This window comes from Triturus cristatus, chromosome 8, assembly GCF_964204655.1.
Source record: "Triturus cristatus chromosome 8, aTriCri1.1, whole genome shotgun sequence".
Taxonomy (NCBI): Eukaryota; Metazoa; Chordata; class Amphibia; order Caudata; family Salamandridae; genus Triturus; species Triturus cristatus.
In genome coordinates, this window is record NC_140591.1 from 105615732 (window position 1) to 105641329 (window position 25598).

Here is a 25598-nt window from a genome sequence, read left to right on the forward strand (position 1 = left end):
CTCACGGGAGTACTATTAAGCAGGAACAGGGGTGGGAGCACACCGCTTCACCTCCCAGCAAGGTTCGCCCCTGGCATTGTGGTAAATGCAGTTTCAGTTACTTGCTTGCTTCAAGAGTGTTTGAGTGTTTCGCCACAGTTGGCGCAGATAGTGCTGATCTCTAGACACGTTGTTCTGGTTCTTTAACCGTCATCAGTAGAGATTTCAGTCTTTGAAATTTGGGGTTTGCTGATTAGGCTGCCAACATCTTTCTCAGGTCAGGTACCTCTCACAGGCATGCAGGTGCTTCATCCACGAGCTCGTCAGCTCAATGACTCACAGGAGTACTTTTAAACAGGAACAGCGGTGGGAGCACACCGCTTCACCTCCCAGCAAGGTTCGCCCCTGGCATTGTGGTAAATGCAGTTTCAGTTACTTGCTTGCCTCAAGAGTGTTCCAGTGTTTCGCCACAGTTGGCGCAGATAGTGCTGATCTCTAGACACGTGTTTCTGGTTCTTTAACCGTCATCAGTAGAGATTACAGTCTTTGAAATTTGAGGTTTGCTGAGTAGGCTGCCAACGTCTTTCTTAGGTCAGATACCTCTCACAGGCATGTGGGTGCTTCATCCACAAGCTCGTCAGCTAAATGACTCACAGGAGTACTATTAAGAAGGAACAGGGGTGGGAGCACACCGCTTCACCTCCTAGCAAGGTTCGCCCCTGGCATTGTGGTAAGTGCAGTTTCAATTACTTTCTTGCTTCAAGAGTGTTTGAGTGTTTCACCACAGTTGGCGCAGATAGTGCTGATCTCTAGACACATGGTTCTGGTTCTTTAACCGTCATCAGTAGAGATTACAGTCTTTCAAATGTGGGGTTTTCTGAGTAGGCTGCCAACATGTTTCTCAGGTCAGGTACCTCTCACAGGCATGCGGGTGCTTCATCCACAAGCTCGTCAGTTCAATGACTCACAGGAGTACTATTAAACAGGAACAGGGGTGGGAGCACACCGCTTCACCTCCCAGAAAGGTCCACCCCTGGCATTGTTGTAAATGCAGTTTCAGTTACTTGCTTGCGTCAAGAGTGTTTGAGTGTTTCGCCACAGTTGGCGCAGATCGTGCTGATCTCTAGACACGTGTTTCTGGTTCTTTAATCATCATCAGTAGAGATTACAGTCTTTCAAATGTGGGGTTTGCTGACTAGGCTGCCAACATCTTTCTCAGGTCAGGTACCTCTCACAGGCATGCGGGTGCTTCATCCACCTGCTCGTCAGCTCAATTGCTCACGGGAGTACTATTAAACAGGAACAGGGGTGGGAGCACACCGCTTCACCTCCCAGCAAGGATCGTCCCTGGTATTGTGGTAAATGCAGTTTCAGTTAATTGCTTGCTTCAAGAGTGTTCGAGTGTTTCGCCACAGTTGGCGCAGATAGTGCTGATCTCTAGACACGTGTTTCTGGTTCTTTAACCGTCATCAGTAGAGATTACAGTCTTTGAAATTTGAGGTTTGCTGAGTAGGCTGCCAACATCTTTCTCAGGTCAGGTACCTCTCACAAGCATACGGGTGCTTCATCCACGAGCTCGTCAGCTCAATTACTCACAGGAGTACTACTAAACTATTAAACAGGAACAGGGGTGGGAGGCAATGATATCCTATGGAAGGAAATTCAAGTTACTGGTAAGTGCGGTTAGAATTACTATTCAGGATCAGTATGGGCTCAAAGATGCAGCACTGAGGTCTGTACTGATGACATGTGAGTAAATCGGAATTTGTAGTTCGGCTGATTTTAGGGGAATATTTGTAAGTTCCAAAACTCCACACTTTGAAGAATTTCCAAGTGAAACCAGTCAATGTTAGCCTATGGAAGTAAATTCAAGTTACTAGTATACGGTTAGAATTACTTTTTAGGATCAGTACTGGCCTTAAAGATGCAGCACTGAGGTCTCTCCTGATAACAGGTGAGTAAATCGGAATTCGTAGTTTGGCTGATTTTAGAGGAATATTTGTAAGTTTAAAAAATCGACTCTTGGAAACTTTTTCAGCAAAAAGCAAGCAATGATATCCTATGAAAGGAAATTCAAGTTACTGGTAAGTACGGTTAGAATTACTTTTCAGGATCAGTACTGTGCTCAAAGATACAGCACTGAGGTCTCTCCTGATGACAGGTGAGTATATCGGAATTCGTAGTTCGGCTGATTTTAAATGAATATTTTAAAGTTCCAAAACTCCACACTTAGAAGAATTTCTAAGTGAAACCAGTCAATGTTAGCCTATGGAAGGAAATTAAAGTTACTGGTAAATACGGTTAGAATTACTTTTCAGGATCAGTACTGGGCTCAAAGATGCAGCACTGAGGTCTCTCCTGAAAACAGGTGAGTAAATCGGAATTCGTAGTTCGGCTGATTTTACTTCGGTCCAGTATATATAGAGCCACTTTCCTAAACCATCCCCTCCCTTCACCACTGTGCAAACATACCCTATGGCGCGTTTTAAGTTGGGGAAATAATTCCCCTTCAATCCTGAGGGTCCGTAGAGTCCAACTAGCCCACTAGGTACATCCAGTAAGCGCCACAGAGCTGCGTAGCAGAGAGATGTAAAAAGGCGCACGGCCTGCACCACCTCTCTGCAACGCAGTGCAGTGGCACTTCCTGGAAGCACCTGGTGGGCTACTTGGCCCCCAGGGTCCCTCAGGATTGAAGAGGAATTAATTCCACAAATTAAAACGCACCACAGGGCGCGTTTGCACAATGGTGAAGGAAGGGGGCGGGGCCTGAGGTGACATGTCTGCAAACACGTCCTGTGGCGCGTTTTAAGTTGGGGAATGAATTCCTCTTCAATCCTGAGGTCCCCTGGGGGCCAACTAGCCCACCAGGTACCTCCAGTATGTGCCAGGGAGCTGAATTGCAGAGAGGTGTTCAGAGGCCATGCCCCTTTTTACAACACTCTGCAACGCAGCTCCGTGGCGCTTACTGGAGTTACCTGGTGGGCTAGTTGGCCCTCAGGGGACCTCAGGATTGAAGAGGAATTAATCCCCCAACTTAAAACGTGCCACAGGGCGTGTTTGCACACATATCACCTCAGGCCCCGCCCCTACCTTCACCACTGTGCAAACGCGCCCCGTGGTGCGTTTTAAGTTGGGGTATTAAGTCCCTTTGAATCCTGAGGGTCCCTGGGGTCCAACTAGCCCACCAGGTACCTCCAGTAAGCGCCACAAGGCTGCGTTGCAAAGAGGTGTAAAAAAGGGCGTGGCCTGGAGCACCTCTCTGCAACGCAGCCCTGCGGCGCTTAGTGGAGGTACCTGGTGGGCTAGTGGGCCCCCAGTGACCCCTAGTATTAAAGGGGAATTAATTCCCCAATTTAAAACACGCCACAGGGCGCGTTTGCAGAGTGTGTTTGTGAGGGGGCGTGGCCTAGGGACGATTGCGTCTTTTTATTTTTTTTTCAAAGGGGGGCTGTGTGGCCTCCATCCCTTTTACCTTTTTGGGGCCCTGGGGACCCCATCCCCCAGGGCCTCACCCCCAAATTAAAATTTTTAAAAAATATTTACGGGGAGGGGGCCGCGTGGCCCCCCTCCCGTGGCCAATTCCAGGCCCCAGGGACCCCATCCCCCGGGGCATGGCTAAATTTTTTAATACTTTTATGGAGGGGGGCTGCATAGCCCCCCTCCTCAGGCCGCTTAAGGCCCCGGGGACCCCATCCCCCAGGGCCGGCCTGCCTCTTTGTTTTTTTGTGTGTTTTTTTTCTTCTAATGGGGGAGGGGGGACACGTGGCCCCCCTCCCGGGCCACTTATGACCCCGGGGACCCCATCCCCCGGGGCCTGGCCTCTCATTGGGGGCCATGGGGGGGTCCCCAATCCCCCATGGTCCCAGCCGGCTCCCCGCCTCCTGCAGAAGCCAACATTGCTTTTCCACATGGGGAGCAGCTAACATGCTGCTCCCCATATGGAAAAGCAATCTGCTTTGCTTCATTGAAGCGAGAGCAGGTTTCGAGTGTCAGCGATTGACTTATACTTTAGGTGAGCATTACTGAGGCTTATTTTCTTCTTATTGTTATTATTATTTAATACTATCAGCGTTGGTTGGAAGCATAAACATTATTATATTACAGGTTTATATGTTGGATGTTGAAAACATCCATAACTGGAAGTGATCGTCTGTAATGGACTTCGATATTAAACACTATTGAAATTTGGCGGCTATTGATTGAGAATAAATATCTAAAAGGCATATTTTCATGGAATTTGGTACTAATTTTGAGGTAAGCGTCAACATATAGAGTTGGTTTATGACGATCCTAACGGCAGATTGCAAAAGAAGAGGAAAAAACTGTTGCCTCATGCCACTGTTATCTTAATTCTAAAGATATTCTTTCCTATTTTGTTTGTTTCTTTAATTTAACAGATAAACTGAGAGATACTACATTGAAGGTATTGTGAAACTTTAAACCACTGTAGATATTAGTTGCACACAGTGTGTTCACAAATGGTGCACTAATTATTAAGTTGCACCTTGGCCATCACTGTGACATTTCATAGTCTTATTTTCGCTTCACTATAACATATAAATAATAAGGATGATATCTGATATTCGCATGTGAGATAAGCACAACACGTGGATTCCTTTGTCTAGTCCCTTGAGGCACAAAGGGGATTTGGATATATAGGTGAATGGATTGTAATTTTCTTTGTGATATTACAATACAATTATCTGTATTACTTCCAGCCCTGAGGAAGTCGTCGGGTTTACCACCCATATGCGACCAAACGCGTTGGTGTAAGGGAGTGGAAGAATTGGAACGATTAAAAGAATCGGAAAAGTTGAAGAACTTGGAAATGTATTTTTTTCACTCACAAGATTATAATATTATTCTTTGTATATTTCTATTGCTTGTGCTTCAGAAATTGTTAAATTCTATTATACAAGACACAGATTGTGGCGTGCTGGGCTAATTGCATCTCCGCAGTGTCTGCGCTGCGGGTCAATGGAGGGCACCTTCCTGTATACTGTGTGGTCCTGCCCTACCCTTGCGAGGCTCTGTGGAGCAGATTAATTAATAACCTGCTGGTGCAGGGATCACCACTTCGCCACGGGTTCTTATCAAGTAAGGAGGAATCAACAGTGGAGCGAAGTACAAACAATAGGTAATTTATTAAGCATTCAGAATGGGTCTCCATCCAACGAGCACCATGGAGTTACTCAAGGAAAGGAGCACACTTGAACAATAGCTACATGGGTTTTTATAGGGAAGATGACAAACAAGGAACGCCCAGAGGTAAATAGAACTTTGGAAAGAACACACAAATGAGCTAAGGCAAGAATCTGACAGCCTCGATGTTTTGTGCAATTTCTACGTTTTAAGGCTGAGCAACAAAATGTGCTATTCTGAGTAGACTTTACTTAAGGATTAACTATTGCCTGAAAATCTCCGAGCAAGCTGACTCTGCATGTTTACGCAGCCTACAATGTCTCAACTTTAGCTTTGTGACCTAATGTTTATGCAGGTAGCGTCAGGGACAGAATCAGGCTGAAAACAGATCAAAGGTGAGTATGAATGAAGCACAGCTAAATTAAGAAAATGAGAGATTCAGATTTTAAGGTTTCACAGTTCTGGAGGGAAAGGTTTGCATGCCTCTCTGAAGTATTGGGGTGGGAGGTTCCTTCCTCCCCGAGGCTGGCGATGCTGAACATCACAGATGACCTGGGTGGCAACAGGTACAAACGCCACCTTTTGTTCTTAGGCCTAGAATTGGCAAAAAGGGACATCGCCCGAGTCTGGAAGGCAGAATCCCCGCTTTTGCTTGGGGTACGGAAAAAGGGATTGGACTTCTGTATGGGCTTTGAAATTCCTGTCTTTGAAGCGATGCGATGCCCTCAGAAACATTATAAAATTTGGAAGAGGTGGGCCGACTATAGGGGTTTGTATCTAGAGCCTCCTTCCCCCCTGCCGGATGGTGCAGACTCCTTGCTGTGACGCAAGTGCACAGGACTATGCGTGATATCAACTCTATCTAACTGTGCGACATTTCTCCTTGTTTGGCGGATGCAATGTGTTGCAGTTATTTGTTTTTCTGTTATTATTTTTCTTTGAAATTAATTTTGTAAATGACCATTGTCATGTTGAAAATGTTGATACCCATTTTTGTTATCTTTTATCTGCATGGTGGGTGATGTGTGAGGCATCCTTTCTGCTCTGGTTGTCAACAATAAAATTATGTTTTGAAAACAAAAATGAGCTAGAGATCAATGTAAAGGGTGGGCTGTGATGTAAGCGTGTAAATACATTATTCATTGAGTTCTCTTCCTTTTATGATATATGCACATGTGCAAATCGTGGCTCAGCAGAGTCAGCATGGGGATATTAAATAGTGGGGTATAACAAGTCCCAAGGAAGAACACTAGCTGAAGGGCACTGTTAGAAAACCGGGCAACCGGGTTAGCAGTCACCCGGCCTTTCCAGCATAAGGGGTAGCTTGGCTCGAGCGGTCGGGGGTCAGGCACCGTGCTAAGTGTACGTCACACCCTCACAATAACCATGCGTTCATCCGTTCCAAAAACGACACTACACCGTAAAAATTATGAAAGAGTCTCTTTGTGTTTATCTTAATTTTCTCTTAGTTGCAGGGTTATGTCACAAATACAATACAAAAGGATTTTCTTCAGAAATAGCAGGTCAATTAAATAATAACACTTTACAGGTGCAATAAATAGGTTTAGGTCATAAATACACAAGGAATAAATAGAGGTGCGATAAATACATAGGGCAAATAAATACTGTCAGACCATAAATACCAGGCAGGAATAAATACAGTCAGACAATAAATAACACTCCTTCAATAAATAATATAAGCAGTCAAACAATTGCAAATCAGATCACATTTATGAGGTAGATTGATTTTACCATGCCCAAGTAGAGCTTGTGGTCACTGGGGTGGCCTGGGGATGTCCCACCTAGAGTGGTCAAGGCTGGGGCCTAAGCTGAGGTAAAATGAGGGTACTCTAAGGTTCTGGCTCACCAACTACACAGTCCCTCACACAGGTCCCTGCACCAGTCTCAGTTCACCCCCCCTAGCACCTAGAATGGTCTTAACACCCCACTAGCCCCTAGAATGGTCTTTTAGGGCTCCACAGGGCCTCAGATGCCCTTTCTACCACTTACTGCCCTTTTCTCGGTGTTCGGCTCCACTCGGCGCCGGGTCGACGTCGATGGGCGGCTCCAGTTCGATGACGAGTCGATCGGTTCCGCTTGACGCCGTGTCGATGCCGTCGGCCGGTTCTGGTTCGATGTCGCTGGGCGGCCTCAGTTCGATGTCGGGTCGATCCGCTTTACCTGACGCCGGGTCGATGCCGTGAGGCGGCTCCGGATCGATGACGCTGGGCGGCCTCGGCTCGATGTCGGGTTCCGGCGTCACAGGGTCACGGTCTCCCCGCTTCCGGGCGACTCCGGAGTGCGACCTCCACTCCCGACCTCCGTCGGCTCCACTTCGGGTTCCGGCGACTCCGGAGTGCGATCTCCACTCCCGACCTCCTGCGCGCTTCGCCTCGACCTCAGGCGACTCCGGAGTGCGATCTCCACTCCCGACCTCCTGCGCGCTTCACCTCGACCTCAGGCGACTCCGGAGTGCGATCTCCACTCCCGACCTCCTGCGCGCTTCACTTCAGCTTCCGGCGACTCCGGAGGGCGGACTTCACTCCCCCGTCGACGCCTCACCTCAGGTGACTTCTACTTGACCTCCGGTGTCTCTCCACGACCTCCGTCGGCGCCCTCACTCGACCTCTAGCAGCTCCGGGTACGATGTCTGCCTTCTGTCAGCGCCGCTTCTCCACCTCGGGCTCCAGGTCTCCAGGCTTCTCGACGTTGGGTCTCCAGGAGGATTCCACCAAACAGGTCAGGAACTTGCTGTTCTTCTCCTTTAAGGCCTGTTCCGGCTGTTCAGGTCCTTAAGATGATTTTCTGGTCTTTATCCCACACAGGGCACTAGGCTGGGCTTGGTCAGTAGGGACTAGCATCAAGGGTGGGTTTCTGAACCCCACTCCAAGCACTGGTTTCCACCCCTGCTGCCTCACTCCTTCCTCCTTCTGAATCTCTGTCCTCTCTCTTCACTAGTCAGGTGCCAACTGCCAATTCCCCCTGCATAGCTTCTGTAAACACCTGTCTTCTAATCTGAGTGGGCAAAATGGAGTTTGTGTTGGAAGATGTGGAAACTTACACTGTGGCCCAACTCAGAGAGTTCTGTCAGAGAGAGGGGGTGTTTTGTCCCCAAGGTGCAAAGAAGGGTGAACTCCAGACCAGCTTGAGGGCTTGGGGGGAGGCACGACGAGAAAGTAAGGCTGAGCAGGAGGACAGGGATGGAGAGCCTGACAGTGAGGGGGCTGGGTTGTACCAACCTGAGGTGGAGAACCTGTTAGCGGGGCCCAAAACTCTTTCCAGGAAGGGCAGCACTGTCTCTAGCGGGGGCTTATCTGAAGCGGAGTTAATTGACCGGAGGGAGAAAAGACAGCTTACATGGAAGTTGGCGGAGCTGGAGAAAGAAAAGGAGGAACGGAGGATGGCTCACGAGTTGAGGCTCAAGGAGATGGATCTCCAGATCCTACAAGTCGGGGCACACACTGTTCCTAATGGTGGCAGCCAAGACAGAGAAATCACCAGGGAACCCAAACCCTATCTGCCAAAAGACATAGTAGCTAGCTATAGTGCAGGGGATGATATTGCCAAGTGGCTAGCGGCCTATGAGGTCTCTTTAAGGGCCCATGGGGTTCCAGAGAAATATTGGGGAGGGGGATTGTACAAATACATGCCTCCAGCTGGTAGGGATGCATTATTGGCCCTAGAGCAGGATGAGCAGACCCACTTCCCCACCATGAAAGTGGCGCTCGTAAGAAAGTTTGGACTAACACCCGAGAAATACAGACAGAAGTTCCGGGGTAGCCACAAACTGGGCACACAGAATTGGGTGGATTTCCTGGACTATGCGAAGAAGGCATTAGAGGGTTGGATTCAGGGCAGTGAGGTGAGGGGCCACGAGGGGTTGTTTGATTTAACGTTGAAGGAACACCTGCTCGAAAAATGTTTCCCTGAACTGCGTCAACACCTGGTGGATAGCAAGCTGACCAATCCCCGGAAGCTTGCTGAGGAGGCGGACATTTGGGCTAGTACCCGGGTGTCCACAAGGGGGACTGGAGGGGATACTCAAAAGGCCGGACAGGGCGCCCCCCAGAAGAAAGAGGGAGGGGAAAAGAAAAAGGAGTTCTCTAAAGGCCCCCAAAATAGTTTCCCAGGGAAGGGAACAGGATTCACCCCTAGGGCTAACCCACCCAGAAACCCTAATCCTGGCCAGAGTCAGCAGCCAAGGGTTGTCCATTGCTTCGAGTGCGGTGGTATTGGACACTATAAGGGAGATGCGAAGTGCCCGAAAAGACCACCCCCTCCCATTGGAGGAAAGGCCCCCGGAGTAGTTAGTGCAGTGCTCGGGGAGGAGATGCCCTTAACTAAGGGAAGGGAGTGGGCGGGTGTCACTTTAGTGTCCCTGGGAGAACGGGAGATGGTTCCTAAGATCCAGGTGCCCGCAAATACCGTAAAGTATGGGCAGTGGGCCACCATCAACGGCCAAAGAGGGGAGGCTCTGAGAGACACAGGAGCCAGTATGACTATGGTACGTAGCCAACTGGTGTCTCCAGAGCAGGTAATTCCCGATGTACTCCGCCCAGCCGCGATGGCTGACGGCAGAACAGGCCACTATCCGGTGGTCGAGGTTCCCTTTGAATGGGAGGGGGTTGCAGGTTCACTTCGAGTTGCCGTAAGCCCTGCCGTGCCAGTCGATTGTCTGCTGGGGAATGACATGGAGCACAATGCTTGGAAGGAGGTGGAATACCGGACTCATGCTGAGATGCTGGGTACACCTGACTGGGCCTGTGTCAGCACAAGGTCCGCGACTACCCGGAGAGGGAGTTCGTTTCGGCTGGAGCCAGGCCAGTTGGGGTTACTGTTCTGGGTATGGTTAGACTGCTTGGTTGCGTTTGGATACTTTGACAGGTTGCCCCTGCGCATGCAACACGGCGATAAGTGGTAATTTTGGGGGTGTGAACTAGGTGTCCTTCAAGAAACGCAGCAGATCTTGCAGTCCCGCCATTACAGAACATAGATTTGGCAACATTCTGCAAGAAAACCATTATTAGCAGGAAGGTATTGAACCATGGAGAGCCAATGGTTTTGGGTTCGTGCACAACAGTAGTAAGGGAATTAAATTCTGTTTCATCAGGCTACGTGTACCATCAATAGCACCAGCAGCTGTAAAGCTTCTATTTTCGCCCGGGACTGGGGCTGGCAATGTCATCAAACTTTGCAGCCAGACACGGAATAGGCAAAGACATACCTGTGATGGTGCAACGTGCACTCAGCAGTAGAGTCAGCTGAGTGTCATCATACCCTGGTATACCGTCAGTGATAAACGTAAGGTTGGGGCTACATACGAACAGGCACTCTCTGTCTGCTGGGGGCGGGATTGTGCCAGTGCCAAGAGGGTGCGGGTTGCCTGGTTAGGGCTGATATGGATGGGAGGGATCACTAATACGGACAACCACAAGAGCACATTTTGCAGTCATAGAAGGTTATATTGATAATTTGATGGCATGGCACCAGTTTCTTCAGTTATGCGCATTTTCCTTGGCAGTTGTCAGCGAACATTCAGAATGCAATGTTGGTGGTTAGCCTGTGTCATGCCTTTCAGAGGTGTTTTAGCTCAGGCATGGCCAAGCATGGGTTAGAAGCCTGTGGTCTGCCCTGGGATTCATGTTAACAGGCAGGTGGAGCGGCAGAACTTAGAGGGGCTTGGGTCCGACCTCTGATTACAGGTGCAGATCCTGGTAGGTTTACTTAGTATCCCGTCCTTGAGTTCGATGAAACAGGTACCATTGATTTGAGTAACGGTAACGGGTAATTTCTCCCGCCCTTCAGCCTTGGCTGGCAGCTATGCGATTGTGGAAGTTGTCATCCAACTAGGGCGACATGGTCCATATGATTGGGGGAAACCCCTGGGTTAAACACAATTGGGCTACAAAGTATTAGGAGAACTCTTGGCATTCCCAGAATTAAAAAAAGAGAGGTATTTATACTTTGGTTCCCCTCTGGGTCACTCTGTCCTGTCTGCTCCCTGGGATACTAGCAGAAGTTTGGGAGGGCAAGGCTTCACATAGGGTGGTGACTGACGGAATGCGATAGACATACTCCGACTAGTGCTAGACTCAGATAATTGAGTGAAAGAGGAAGTAAGGCGGACTTGTCATCTCTTACCTCCACCCGCATTGGCACTTCCTGGCAGGAGTGGCTTGTCAAAGGTATTGCTCTTCATCCAGGCAATGGTAACATTGGACCAACGCCTAATTATTGGTTTCAGGTCATATCAGTCAAAAATCCATGGGGAGTTTAGAAAGGATGGGGGCATCTGTCCTGACGGGGCCTGCTGGCCTCCGGTCCTGTATGGGCTAAGACTTGTTTTGGCTGGACCGGGAGAAGCCCGGTAATCAGCATGTTGTAGGTAAAAAGGCCTACCTTGGTGGGGGGGCCCTGGTTGTGACGGTGGCCACCCCCAGAGCTGTGGAGGAGTTACAGGGCGATCCAGAGTCTGCAAGTTACCAAGGGGTACTTCATGCAGCAGCACAGTATGGTGCTAAGCCAAGGATACCCAGGGATGTCTTAGCGTTGTCCCCTGGAAGAACTACGGCGCCCCGTTAGGCCTACGGCCGGTTGTGGGTCTGAGCAACCGGGGGCTGCCTGGAACGCTCCGCCCTCCTTTTGGGGGGCGTGAGTAAGGGAGTGGACTGGTGGTTCACTGATGGGAGGGGTGGTCCCTCCCAAGAATTGTGCTGCATGTAAACTGACTACGGTTGCCGATATTAGCACTATGTCATGGCTGCCCGGGGAGCCACGCAGTGGCCCCTCATCAGGGCGGCCGCCTAAGTGCCACAGGAAGGCACTGGAGTCGGCCTCCTAGTCTCCCTGGGCTGGGACCAGGGGGACTTCCGGCCGGCCACTTCCGGTAATGGGAGGGGGGACAGGGGTACATATACTGTCCCCCGCCCACTGAGCGGTCTCTTGTCCGCTGCCCGTCTCGCCTTTCCCGCCCCACCGCGTACCCTGCGGACGGACAATGAAGGGGATTGGGGGGGGGGGGGGTACAATTTCTAACTTATTGTTTTGTGTTGCAGGAGGAGTTACAGGGCGATCCAGAGTCTGCAAGTTACCAAGGGGTACTTCATGCAGCAGCACAGTATGGTGCTAAGCCAAGGATACCCAGGGATGTCTTAGAGTTGTCCCCTGGAAGAACTACGGCGCCCCGTTAGGCCTACGGTCGGTTGTGGGTCTGAGCAACCGGGGGCTGCCTGGAACGCTCCGCCCACCTTTTGGGGTGCGTGAGTAAGGGAGTGGACTGGTGGTCCACTGATGGGAGGGGTGGCCCCTCCCAAGAATTGGTAAACACCGATTGGCGACGGCCACGGTGTAATTTGGCTCATCAGACGGGCAGGCGGCATAAGGGTTGGCCTGCCCTGGGATCGCCCGTAAGATAACCCACCATGTTGGCATATTTGTTATGCAAATAAACCTGCAGCAATTTTCTCCACTAACAAGGTGTCGTGTGGTTTATTGATGTATTGTGCTGCATGTAAACTGACTACGGTTGCCGATATTGGCACTATGACGACTCTCTCGTTCCAGTATCCTCCCTAAATTCTTTCCTGTTGATTCAGTATCAGTTGACTCCTTTTCAAATGTTAACTGTATTCTTTTCTCCTTACCCTTATCACGCGTACAGTTGTATCTTCCCTTCCCTTCCTTTAACATTGGCAGCGGACCTTTCTTTAGACACCCCTCATACAAACAAAGGGGCGTGGCCTCTATTAGCGTGAAAATGCAGCATGGGGCGCTTGAAAACAAGCATTTGCAATACGACAGGTCTCGCATTTTATGAACTTTGACCTATTGGTATTGTAAATGACAATGCCTTTTATTATTGCAGTATTTTAAACATGTAAATAAAAGGCATTGTCATTTACAATGCCAATAGCTCAAAATCTTGCAATTGCGAGACCTATTGCATTGCAAATGCTTTTTGTTACTTGCAGTTGATAAATTACAATCCTAATATAATACAGTGACCTACGAACTGTCTTCAAGGAGCCGCATGCACACTGCATGGTGTAGGTTACAAAGTTATGCTTTTTCCCCAGGCTTTCATTATGCAAATGCTAAAAAGGATTTGTTTGGGTAAAAATACATTCTTATCAGTAAAGCCAACCACTTTGGTACGTTTTAAATTCTAAGTTTGTGCTTCTCCAGAACAAGTACTGTTAAAATATACTGCCTACTGTTATGGATGACATGTGATTCCTACACCTTGTAATACTCTCCTATTTAGTATTTCCTATAGACTGATTTACTCATGTCTGATTCATCATCTCTGCATAATGTGTGTGCGCTGTAAAGCGCTCTGACACCCTTCACTGGTACAAGTAGCACTATAAAACAAATTAAATGCATGCGAGAAAGGGGCTATGGAGAGAGGAGGGGCGCTTTTGCCGGGTGGTAGAGAGGGAAACCGTAGAGAAGGAGGTCATTGGGAGGCATCTTAAAAGATTGTCGCACTAGGCGCTTTGAGTGCTAAACCTGGCCCTGCCTGTTTTACTACTTCCCGTATTCATGAATGCGTTTGTGAATCGGTCCCATAATGATGTCAGCCTTGAGTATCACCCTGTAGGCAGATCTACTTGAAATAAGTGAAACACTAATCCCGCTTTGACCTCCGCCTGCCCCAATTTATTCTACAAGACATCACGCTCAATCAAACATCAGCAACAGTGTAACCTGTGCAGGTCATGCAGTGCCTGGGGGTCTGTGTCTGCAGTATTCCATCAACCCGTCAGCACCTCATCCCTTCTGAGTATATTATCACCACATAATCCATACACATACAGATTAATATCAGCACAAAGCTCCCTAGAAAGGCACTAATTAGGTCTGCTTGCATCCACCCAAATGATGCCGCTGGATATAAATGATTAACATTTTTCATTGGAAATATGCCAACATCACAGACAATTTAAATCTTCTGACCCCCTTGGCGAAGGAAAATCCACATTTCCATTTGATGACATTATCGCTGTCTCGCATAAACCATGGCATAAAAAAAGACTTACACGAGAAACCAAAATTGAAACCAAAAATGTCTCTGTGCTAGTTCTTTACTCAAAAGGGTCAATTGGCGTAAAAGTCTCAACCCCACTGCTTCGTCACTCGTCTCCATGATAAAAGTGGCAGCGGGGGCATGCTGCACAGACCCCCATGCCTGCGAGACTGACACACTAGCCTTGCAGGGGCCCCTTGTTGGGTTTCCTGCCATTAAGCCACCCTGCTCTTCTCTTCAATCAATACATCTTGACATTAACAGTGGGACTCTTTTCAAGCCACCGCTTCTTACAGCACGAGGAGCTATCAAGTTGCTTTTAAACTTTAAGTGTCAATTTTTTACCCTCGGTTTCTTTTTGTGGATATCATTAGGTCCCTGCAGAGCACAACTGCCCTTCCGATGGATCATGTGGAAAGGGAAAGAGCTCCTGATGGGTTTTTTAGGTCTCGCTGAGACAGCAAAAGCTGTCTCTTTGAGACATTTTGTAAGTGGGCTTTCAAAAGTGCTACCCACATGGTTTTGCTGGCCTAGGGCTTGAGTGCACGATGGGGTGCACGTGCACAGCTGCTCCTTGCATTCCCCCCTCCCTTCTCACCCAGCCCTTTGATGCTCTGCTCGATTACTTTCACTTTAGCCGCTTTGAACCTTGCATTCCCCCCTCCCTTCTCACCCAGCCCTTTGATGCTCTGCTCCATTACTTTCACTTTCGACGCTTTGATGTTTGGATAAAATAAGGATTAAGCTACTTTGCCGGCACTGATGTTAAGCACAACGCTATGTTACACTGCGGTTACTTCACGGATTGGAGACAACTTTATGTAATGGTCTAATGCTTTCGGTGAGAATATTAAGGAAGAGTGACCACGGAACTGTTCATTGCCTACATCAGATTTGGGTGCATCTGACTAAAGCAGGTGAGGTTACTTTAATATGGGGGCTGGGTTATGTTACATTTGCAAGCCACTTAAGAGTCCACTCTCTGACCCAGACAGTTCCTCTCGCCATCCTTCTGTAGTATTCTGTGCTGAAAGATAACATTTCACAAGTCTGAAAATGCACATTTGAATCAAGATTTTAACAGGTATCTCCTATGATATAATCAATACTCATCAATCATTTACAAAGCTCAATACACAGCTACTAAACAAGCTGTAACTACTTGTTAGGATTTGATTCGTGCGGAACAGACTACAAAAAAATATGTATTATTCTTTTGGGAAAGAAATAGAGCCATTTGGATTATACGGCCATAAACCAAATTGTCTGTCCATGCTGAAATCAAATGAGCCTTAATTATCCAACTCAAAGATGTCCTTTTATCAACTTCATTTGGGTTGACAGTCAGCATTTAAACTTACGAACTACAGGTTATACACAGATCTCCGTCATTGATGTTCAGCTCACTGAGCCCGCTATTTTAACAACTTCTTGTTCAAAGCAGAAACACTATGAATAACATTCATTGGTTGCATCTGGTGAGAAACAAACAATCCTCTGCAACAGTGCAGGGTGAGAAAATAAAGTTGACCTCACAAAGTATGCATTACCTTCACATACCTTGAAAAAACCCACTAATAAGTGCCGACAAACTTTACATAAATGGCACCTTAATTTCAATTTTTCATTAAAACAAATTCAACAACTAAAAAACTAGCATCAGCTACCTAGCAACACCTTCTTAAAGCTTGAAGAGGTAGGTTGTTTATATCATCGGGGGTGAGGGGGGTCCACATATATGAAAAGATATTACCTGCTGTCACATGCAAACCTATTAAGCTGCAGCAATCTGAAAACTGTGGCAGCAATTTTACTAATTTAGATCCACCGATTGAGAGGCCTCCATACCCAGAGTGAATGACAAAAGGTGACTATCGCAAGGATACATTACTCTTGCATAAAAGCTGTAACCGTATAAAATACACTAAAAGTATATGGGATAACTTATTCCTAAGAATGACTATGAAACGATCAGAGAAGCGACTAAAAACCCCTCTGCAACTCTTCAAACACTTAAATAACTTAAGCCCAGAGCTGCCGTCACAGTACCACAAGCACCAAAAACATTTCAAGGGCAAGGTAAGCAAAAAACAGTCTTTGCACAAAAAATAAGCACTCCAACAATACTTTTGTATTGTTTCGATTCTTTTTGTCTCTGCCCTATCTCTTGGCTGCGTCCTTACTCTCTCCCATCTTCTCTCTCCACCTCTTTGCTACATGTTCTCTCGTAATGTTTTCATTTTCCCCAACTCTCCTCTTTACTCTCTCTAATTCTTTTTTTGCTCCTTTTCTGTCTCTGTCCCTTCTCTCCTCTTTCTCTCCCCACCTGTCCCTTCTCTAACCCCACTCCTCTTCCTCTGCCCGCCCCCCCATCCCTCTCTCTCGCAGTACTGCAGCATAGGCAGCACCAGGTCTCTGATGCCTTCTCAGTGTTGGCCCTGGGGGTGGAGGAGGTAAGTCAGCCCCCCAAGTGAATCCCATTATCAACAGATAGTGAACCTCTATTTACCAACAAGTACGGAGCGGTCTCGGGTGACGGCTGATGCAAACAGTGATCTGCTCTCGGCCCCGGCAGGGCCTGTGGGGTGGGGGCGTTACCTTACACTAGGAGATGAAGTAAAAGTGATATCCTCCCCCCACTCCACCACTGTCTCTCCTCACCCTCCACCTCTCTCTCTCCTCCACTTCTGATTCCCTTCCAACTCGGTCTCTCCTTACCCTCCACCTCGGTCTCTCCTTACCCTCCACCTCGGTCTCTCCTCACCCTCCACCTCGGTCTCTCCTCACTCTCCACCTCGGTCTCTCCTCACCCTCCACCTCGGTCTCTCCTCACCCTCCACCTCCGTCTCACCTCACCCTCCACCTCGGTCTCTCCTCACCCTCCACCTCCGTCTCTCCTCACCCTCCACCTCCATCTCTCCTCACCCTCCAGCTCTGTTTCTCCTCACCCTCCACGTGTCTCTCCTCACCCTCCACCTCACCCTCCTCACCCTCCACGTGTCTCTCCTCACCCTCCACGTCTCTCCTCACCCTCCACACGTGTCTCTCCTCACCCTCCACGTGTCTCTCCTCACCCTCCACACGTCTCTCCTCACCATCCACACGTCTCTCCTCACCCTCCACGTGTCTCTCCTCACCCTCCACGTGTCTCTCCTCACCCTCCATGTGTCTCTGCTGCACGCCTCACACTGCTGCAGGCCACACACTGCTGCACGCCTCACACTGCTGCATGCCTCACACTGCTGCACGCCTCACACTGCTGCACGCCTCACACTGCTGCACGCCTCACACTGCTGCATGCCGCTGCACGCCACACACTGCTGCACGCCTCACACTGCTGCACACCACACACTGCCACACACTGCTGCACGCCGCACACTGCTGCACGCTACACACTGCTGCACACCGCACTCTGCTGCACGCTGCACACTGCTGCACGCCGCACACTGCTGCACGCCGCACACTGCTGCACGCCACACACTGCTACACAAAACATTGCTGCACGCCACACACTGCTGCACGGCACACACTGATGCAACCAGCACACTGCTGCACGCCACACACTGCTGCACACTGCTGCATTACTCACTGCTGCATGCTGCACGACACTGCTGCATGCAGCACACTGCTGCACGCCGCACACTGCTGCACGCCACAGTGCTGCATGCCTCACACTGCTACACGAAACACTGCTGCACACCGCACACTGCTGCACACAGCACACTGCTACACGCCGCACACTGCTGCATGCTGCTGCACGTCACAGTGCTGCATGCCTCACACTGCTACACGAAACACTGCTGCACGCCGCACACTGCTGCACGCCGCACACTGCTGCACGCCACACACTGCTGCATGCCGCACACTGCTGCACGCCGCACACTGCTGCACGCCGCACACTACTGCACGCCGCACACTGCTGCACTCCACACACTGCTTTTATGCGAGTTTATGCTACTGACATTGTAAATGACAATTCCTTTTATTTGTTTTAAAACCAAAACGTAAATAAAAGGCATTGTAATTTTACAATGCCAATAGCTCAAACTCTTATAAATGCGAGACCTATTGCATTGCAAATGCTTGTTTGTTTTTAAATGTGGATTCGCCTGTAAGGTACCCTACTGCTTACTTCTAGGCTTCATCTGTTATGGAGTAAAATTGTAAAATGAAACCGAAATGAACACAAAGCAAACGGTGTCTGACAGTACTAAGCCATTTGTAATGCATCACAATTGATTTCGAAGTTGATTGGTGGTAAATATATCGATTAGTACCAATAATAAATAATACAATCAATGATATACCATTAATCAATACTATCTATCAATCAATCAATCAATCATAGTATTTGTAAAGCGCACTACTTACCCGTGAGGGTCTCAAGGTGCTGGGGGTGGGGGGTGCTGGTACTGCTCAAAGAGCCAGGTCTTAAGGAGTCTTCTGAAGGTCAGCAGGTCTTGGGTCTGCCGTAGGTGGGTGTGGAGGGTGTTCCAGGTCTTGGCGGCGAGGTGGGAGAACGATCTGCCACGGGAAGTTGCTCTTTGGATGCGGGGGACTGCGGCGAGGGTGAGGCCGGTGGAGCGGAGCTGGCGGGTGGGGGTGTAGAAGCGGAGTCGGCTGTTGAGGTACGCTGGTCCGGTGTTGTGGAGTGCCTTGTGTGCGTGGGTGAGGAGCTTGAAGGTTATCCTCTTGTTGACGGGGAGCCAGTGCAGGTCTATCAGGTGGGGTGTGATGTGGCTGTGGTGGGGGATGTCGACGATCAGACGTGCGGAGGCGTTCTGGATGCGTTGCAGCCGTCTCAGGAGTTTGGCCGAGGATCCTGCATAGAGTGCGTTTCCGTAGTCCAACCTGCTGCTGACGACCGTTCTTCTTGTTGCGGTGGGGTTCCATTTGTAGATCCTGCGGATCATCCGGAGGGTGTTGAAGCAGGAGGAGGAGACGGCGTTGACCTGCTTAGTCATGGAGAGGGTAGAGTCGAGGATGACCCCTAGGTTTTGTGCGTGGTCGGTGGGTGTTGGAGCTGTTCCCAGTGTGGTCGGCCACCAGGAGTCGACCCAGGCCGAAGGGGTTGATCCGAGGATGAGGACCTCCGTCTTGTCCGAGTTCAGCTTCAACCGGCTGTTCTTCATCCATTCGGCGACGGCCTTCATTCCTCCGTGTAAGTTGGTTTTGGCGGTCTGGGGGTCTTTGGTGAGTGAGAGGATCAGTTGGGTGTCATCGGCGTAAGACAATGTTGAGGTCGTGCTGTCGGGCGACGTAGGCAAGAGGTGCCATGTAGATGTTGAACAGCGTTGGGCTGAGGGATGAGCCCTAGGGTACGCCGCAGATGATCTCGGTTTCCTCGGAGCGGAAGGGGGGGAGGCAGACGCTCTGTGTTCTGCCAGAGAGGAAAGAGGTGGTCCAGTCCAGGGCTTTCTCTTGAATCCCAGCGTTGTGGAGGCGTGCTCGTAGTGTGCGGTGGCAGACTGTGTCGAAGGCGGCTGACAAGTCCAGGAGGATGAGGGCTGCTGTTTCTCCGTTATCCAGCAGGGTCCTGATGTCATCGGTGGCGGCAATGAGGGTGGTTTCGGTGCTGTGGTTGCTGCGAAACCCAGACTGGGATGGGTCCAGGATGCTGTTCTCCTCAAGGTAGCGGGTCAGTTGTTTGTTGACGGTTTTCTCGATGACCTTCGCCGGGAACGGGAGCAGGAAGATGGGTCGGAAGTTCTTGAGGTCCTTGGGGGCCGCCTTGGGTTTCTTGAGTAAGGCGCTGATCTCGGCGTGCTTCCAGCTTTCCGGAAAGGTTGCTATCTATATATTGTTACTTTAAAAATAGCCCCAGTCTGTGAAACTACTGATGGTTTTGTAGAAAATCAAATGATATAAAATTAAAAGTAATCATTAAGATAGAATAAAAACATGCAGAGGTTATGAGATATGTTAGGATAACCATTAAATGGGGTGCAATTGATGATAATTAATGGAGCTAATTCTTTAGAGCCCTTTGTGGCCCCTGAGAATGTTTGTGAGTGCCTGTGTTCTAAATGAACAGTGATCAGCATAATGAAGATATTTAAGGCAGTACTTTGCACCTTTAGGTAGTTATAGGGAGACAGAATCTCTCTGTATGTTTTTACATATTCTGAGCTGCATTTTTTAAATCTGATTTCAGGGGGCGGCTCCTCCGTTGGAGCAGAGGAGGGCCCGAGATTAAAAACAAAATGGTAATTCATTACAATTTTATTTTTCAGCCTCCTGTCCCGAACCGAGAGTCAGGACAAAGGTAGGGTTTAGTGAGAACATCAGGGAGGAGGCTCTGGGCTGTATGTGCACTTGGCCGGCCGTCTTGAAACGGCCAGCCAACCAGACATGCGCACTTTGAAACCTCTATCCCAGCTGACTTAAGACAGCTGGGTTAGAGCAAGTGCAGGCCTCCAGAGCGCTGTGAAGCGTCGAGCCAGGTCGCTCCCTCCAATCAGGGTGCTGCTCTCATGCTCGTGAGAGCAGCACTAGGATTGGTCAAGGGAGTTGCTGGGGCCTGCAATGCAGTCCCAACTAAGTCCGGAGTGACGCGGTCCTGTAATGAGGTAAGTGTTTTTTATATATTTTAATTTTGTTTGTGCACGCATGTCTGTTTATTTTTTACTTTTTTTGCGCATGCCCATCCTCCCTCCCTTTAGATGCTAGCCGCCACCGTCTAATTTGTATAAACTGATTCTAATACATGATAATTTAAGTGAAAGGAGCGTCTTCTCAGTAACACACACTATATCAATACTTGAATTACAAATGTCCAAAGAACAATCGACAGGCCATGTTCCAAGTGTAAAGTAAAAAGAAAAATGTCACTTTAATTCCAGTACATACAACAAAACATTTTTATGTTCACTATACAACGATCTCGACAGCCTACGCGTTTCGTCCTTTGCTGGACATCATCAGGGCTAATTTGTTGTATTTGTCCGTTTTTATTTGTATTTTCTATTCCTCACTTCGTCTCTCTTCCTCACTGAATTAGAGATCAGCGTGGCAGTATAAATGTTTTACACAACTTGATAATCTTCTTATATTAAAAAAAACTCTTCTACTAATAACTTTGTTCTTCCTGAATATCTGATCTTTAAAATCCTCCTTCCCAATCTTTGTTATCCTTTAAATTGTAAATCTGCAATTTCCGCCCCACGCTGGTGTCCACGCTGGTGTCCACTCTGGTATCCTGGACAGCAGGATTTATTGGATCGGCTGTTCATGGACTCCAGCGTGGGGCGGAAATTGAAGATTTAAAATTTAAAGGATAACAAGGATTGGGAAGGAGGATTTTAAAGATCAGATATTCAGGAAGAACAAAGTTATTAGTAGAAGAGGTTTTTTTTAATATAAGAAGATTATCAAGTTGTGTGAAACATTTATACTGCCACGCTGAACTCTAATACAGTGAGGAAGAGAGACGAAGTGAGGAAAAGAAAATACAACTAAATACAGACAAATACGACAAATTAGCCCTGATGAAGTCCAGCAAAGGACGAAACGCGTAGGCTGTCGAGATCGTTGTATAGCAAACATAAAATATGTTTTGTTGGATGTACTGGAATTAAAGTGAAAACATTTTTTTGCTTTACACTTGGAACATGGCCTGTCGATTGTTCTTTGGACATTTGTAATTCAAGTATTGATATAGTGTGTGATACTGAGAAGACGCCCCTTTCACTTAAATTATCATTTTGTTCTATGAAATAGTGGCCTGAAGCGGTGGACCACTGAGAGTAAACACCAAAACTACTAGAATAATTTATATTGTGACTAGTGCACGCGTGCAAAGCCCTCATCGCTGTTGTTGTATTAGGTTATGATTCTAATACATTTTTGCAACAAATATCTGTTTTTGGTGTCTTATATTTTGCACTAGCGACTCTTCTTGTATTCTTCATGATTGCCAACATCCTGTCTCTTTCAAATGAAAGAGACAAACACCAATCATTTAAGATGTTTGTGTGAAAAATGACGGTGTGCCCATGTATTATAAGGAATAAATTACCCCCTAACACTCATTACAAAGATATTGCTAACCATACCGGAGTATCCTGACCTTATAAAGGAGTTTGGCCTTCGGCCTCTTTTCTCTAGGTTACAGAACTCCTCTTTGATTAACCATAACCAGCTGGCAGTACTTCCCCCATATATTATAAAAGTACCGAGTTGTGGGAATAAAAACAAAGTATGTGTTTAAGATAGAGGGGGGCGCAGGTGCCCCGGAGCTAGGCTCTGGGAGTGATAAGACGTCACCCTGAATGAGCCATCACATTCCTGTGCGGGGACACAAACAGCCAATGCCGGCCTGGGCCTAAATTTAGAAAGGAGCCGGTGACGCGTCAGTGCCTGCGAGGGAAGCCACGGGGAGAGCCTAGGGACGCCTTGAGGTCGGAGGCCGCTACCTTACACCGGATCCCTTCACCGGCCGCTGTCGGGGAGCACACAGCTCGAAGTATCGGGGTACCGTTCGAGGCGCTGGAGGTGAGTGATGGGTATTTATCGAGTATTAATGCCCGCTTCAGTGTCGTGGCCTGCTATGGGCAGGCTGTGATCTGAGCAGGACAGACATCCCGGAGCAGCTGCTGGGGGCTGCTGCGGGCACAATCCTGGCTGTGTTGTCTCTGGAGAGACCCCCCTGACCAGGAGCCCTGAAGGGGACAGAAAAGGGGGTGTTATGGGGCGTCAGGAAATGAACCTTCATGCCGGTTAATTAAAACTTTTTAGAAGACGTGCTCAAAGGTAATAGATGTAAAAGAGGGTCGCAGGCGCACAAAATAAAAATAGCGTTAAAAATAGCCGCGAGCTCAGGTCCCGCCATTGGAAGAATGAATCAGCGGCCCTGATAACTCTTAGGAGATTCACCTCAAAATGCAGCGCGACGCAGAAGAGTGTGGCTTAGACTCCAGATTTGGGCAACGTAAAATGGCCTTTCTCTAGCTTCAGACTTTCTCCCCTTCAATATAAATTAAATACCCAGGAGTTTTCCTTAAATCTCTTCCCATATGTCGGCCCCTTTTAGTAATTCTGGACGAAAACTGTGCCCGATTCAGAAAGAACTGGATTTAGATGTGTAAATTCCGCGGTGCGTTAAAGTTTGACTCTTAAGCGCGTGTGTAATTTACTATTGTCTGAGATCCCAGGTCCTTTTTCTTGTGATTGATGCGTAAAGTGCGCATGTCGTGATATACCAGCATCGTTACTTATTTGGTGTTTAACATAGCGCGAAGTAGACCCTAGAAGTGTCAAGGCGCTTTAAAAGTAATTTTACAAACCGACATTCAAATAACGCGTTACAAATAGATGTGGAAACTGTAAGAACGCGATGTACAATAAATAGTGGACTGTATAGACTATATATATATATACAGTAAAACAAATAAGGGAAGTAAATAGAATATGCGTGTAGATCATGATAAAGTTGCCGTGTCACAGCTTAACAAAATTAAACAAAGCGCAAAACCTCTATTTTCATTTCATATGCGCTGGTACATATATGTTGCACCCCGTGATTTGCACAATCGGCCCACATTATATGATAGTCTTTTCCTGCTATTCTGTGCCTAGAACCGTCTCTGTGAACCGCCATTAAGCTTTCATAGGCAGTTAAATACTAATGAGGCCCGAAGGCACCTCGGTGGGTTCATGCACCTGCTGCAGCAATCTGCAGGATCGAATTTCATGCGACCTGATTCATAGGTGCAGGAGGGATAAAAGGAGGGCCACCAGGTTGGGTAATAGTAACACATGTTATTTCTCAAGACTGTGGTTTGGCTCAGCACATTCTTGTCAACATTTGAGAAATCAAGGAGGGACATTTCGAAACATGGGGACAAATAATACTAGCCACTGAGTTCCACTGAAACATTTTCAGAGGCGGGTGCAACAAAAAACATCTAGGCATTTTAAAAAGAAACGCAGGCCTGCCCTTGGTAAAGCAGGAAAGTCGGTGGCCAGAGATGGACCCGTCCTTCCTCCCTGTTGTTGTAGTGGTGTCCATCCGGCACGAGGCAAGAGTAGCCACCTACCCGTGCAGCAATGGTGTCTGTTAAATACTTACACATTCTTGGCAGTTGTGTTCCTGTCCCACCGCCTTGGTCTAAGAGACTCCAGAGTGTCAGTGTGTGGTACTTCACTCCTTGAGGTTCCACTGACAAATAACCCTTTATTAGCGCTAAAATGCACACAATATATAACATAAAGGGGAGGACTCTAAGAGCAGTAACTTCAAACCCAGTTTCACCTGCCCATAGAGTCTGAAAAACCTTCAGTCTTCATCCATCGATCCAAACGAATCAAATATTAATTTCTGTTCCATAATTTTTGTATTTTTGTCTGTAATGTTCTTGTTTTATTTATAAGATCTTGATCAGCCCAACCAAGGCATTTCATCCTTCACTAGGACTGGGCCGCAAAATACATAAAACATAACATTTACCATTAAACCATCATAACCCAAATATACAGACCCAAATGTATCAATTCACCATGAAAGTGGGTATCACAGAATTACATAATATACAGAAAACATTATGTTTCCTATTTCTAAACTTCATACATATCACACCTTTGTATTGCACAGATATAATCCCCACTGGGCCATAAATATTCCTATTGAGTAATAGGTGATCTAACGGAGGAGCATATAATTTTCTTTTTGAAAAATCAAACAATATCCAATATGATAAGAGCTGGATATGCCACAAGTCAACAGGGTTCAAACCCCGTAAGCACGGATTACAAACAGCACAACATATTTGCAAGTCACGTACAAAAACTTCCTTAAGATTATCCTTAACACATCACCAGAGTGTGTGAAGTGCGTGACCTGGTGCATGTGAATAATCTTGTCCGACGAGGTTGCAGTTGCGCGAAGGCATGAAGTGACGCAGAAACGTGTCGGACAGAGAGTTGTACCTTCCGCTATATACAATATTCATGTCAGAACCAGGCAATGACAGATCAAGTTGGCATCAGCCTGGTCTTTGCAGCTTTCTACACTTTTAGGTGGTTATGGAGGGTCCTTGCCGAGAGAGTTCCAGATCTGGACCATCAGTACAGAGAGAAATGTACCACAAACGCCAGTTTTCCTGCATAAAGGGATAGTCTGGAGTGAGACCAGCCTGGATCGGAGAGTCCTTTATGGTGGTAGGTGCTCATTTTGAGTTGAACGAAGCTCGCCCTCAGCCAAGGCATGTCTGACGTGTGATGCGGAGAGCGTTGAATGAGATCCTTCTTGTCGCTGTCAGCCAATGAAGAGCTTGCACGGCTTGAAGGGGTGTATGTGAGTTTGCAAAGGTGTGGAAGTTGTTTGATGATTTATTTATTTATTTTATTTATTTATTTAATGCGATTTTTATATAGCGCGAACATTCCCCGAAGGTGTTAGAGCGCTTTACAAAAGAACCACTTGTGTTACATAAGGACTTTGGATTACATG

At 47.8% G+C, this 25598-nt stretch overlaps 1 protein-coding gene across 1 annotated transcript in view; it reads left to right on the top strand.

Annotated features, from left to right (window-relative positions):
• The first annotated feature begins 22486 nt into the window (after positions 1-22486).
• The window catches only part of STYXL2 (serine/threonine/tyrosine interacting like 2), a 127794-nt gene continuing 124682 nt past the window's right edge, over positions 22487-25598 (top strand). The window contains exon 1 of the mRNA XM_085621113.1: positions 22487-22642. The gene's annotated coding sequence lies outside the window, so the exon portion shown is untranslated. The remainder of the gene's footprint in view (positions 22643-25598) is intronic.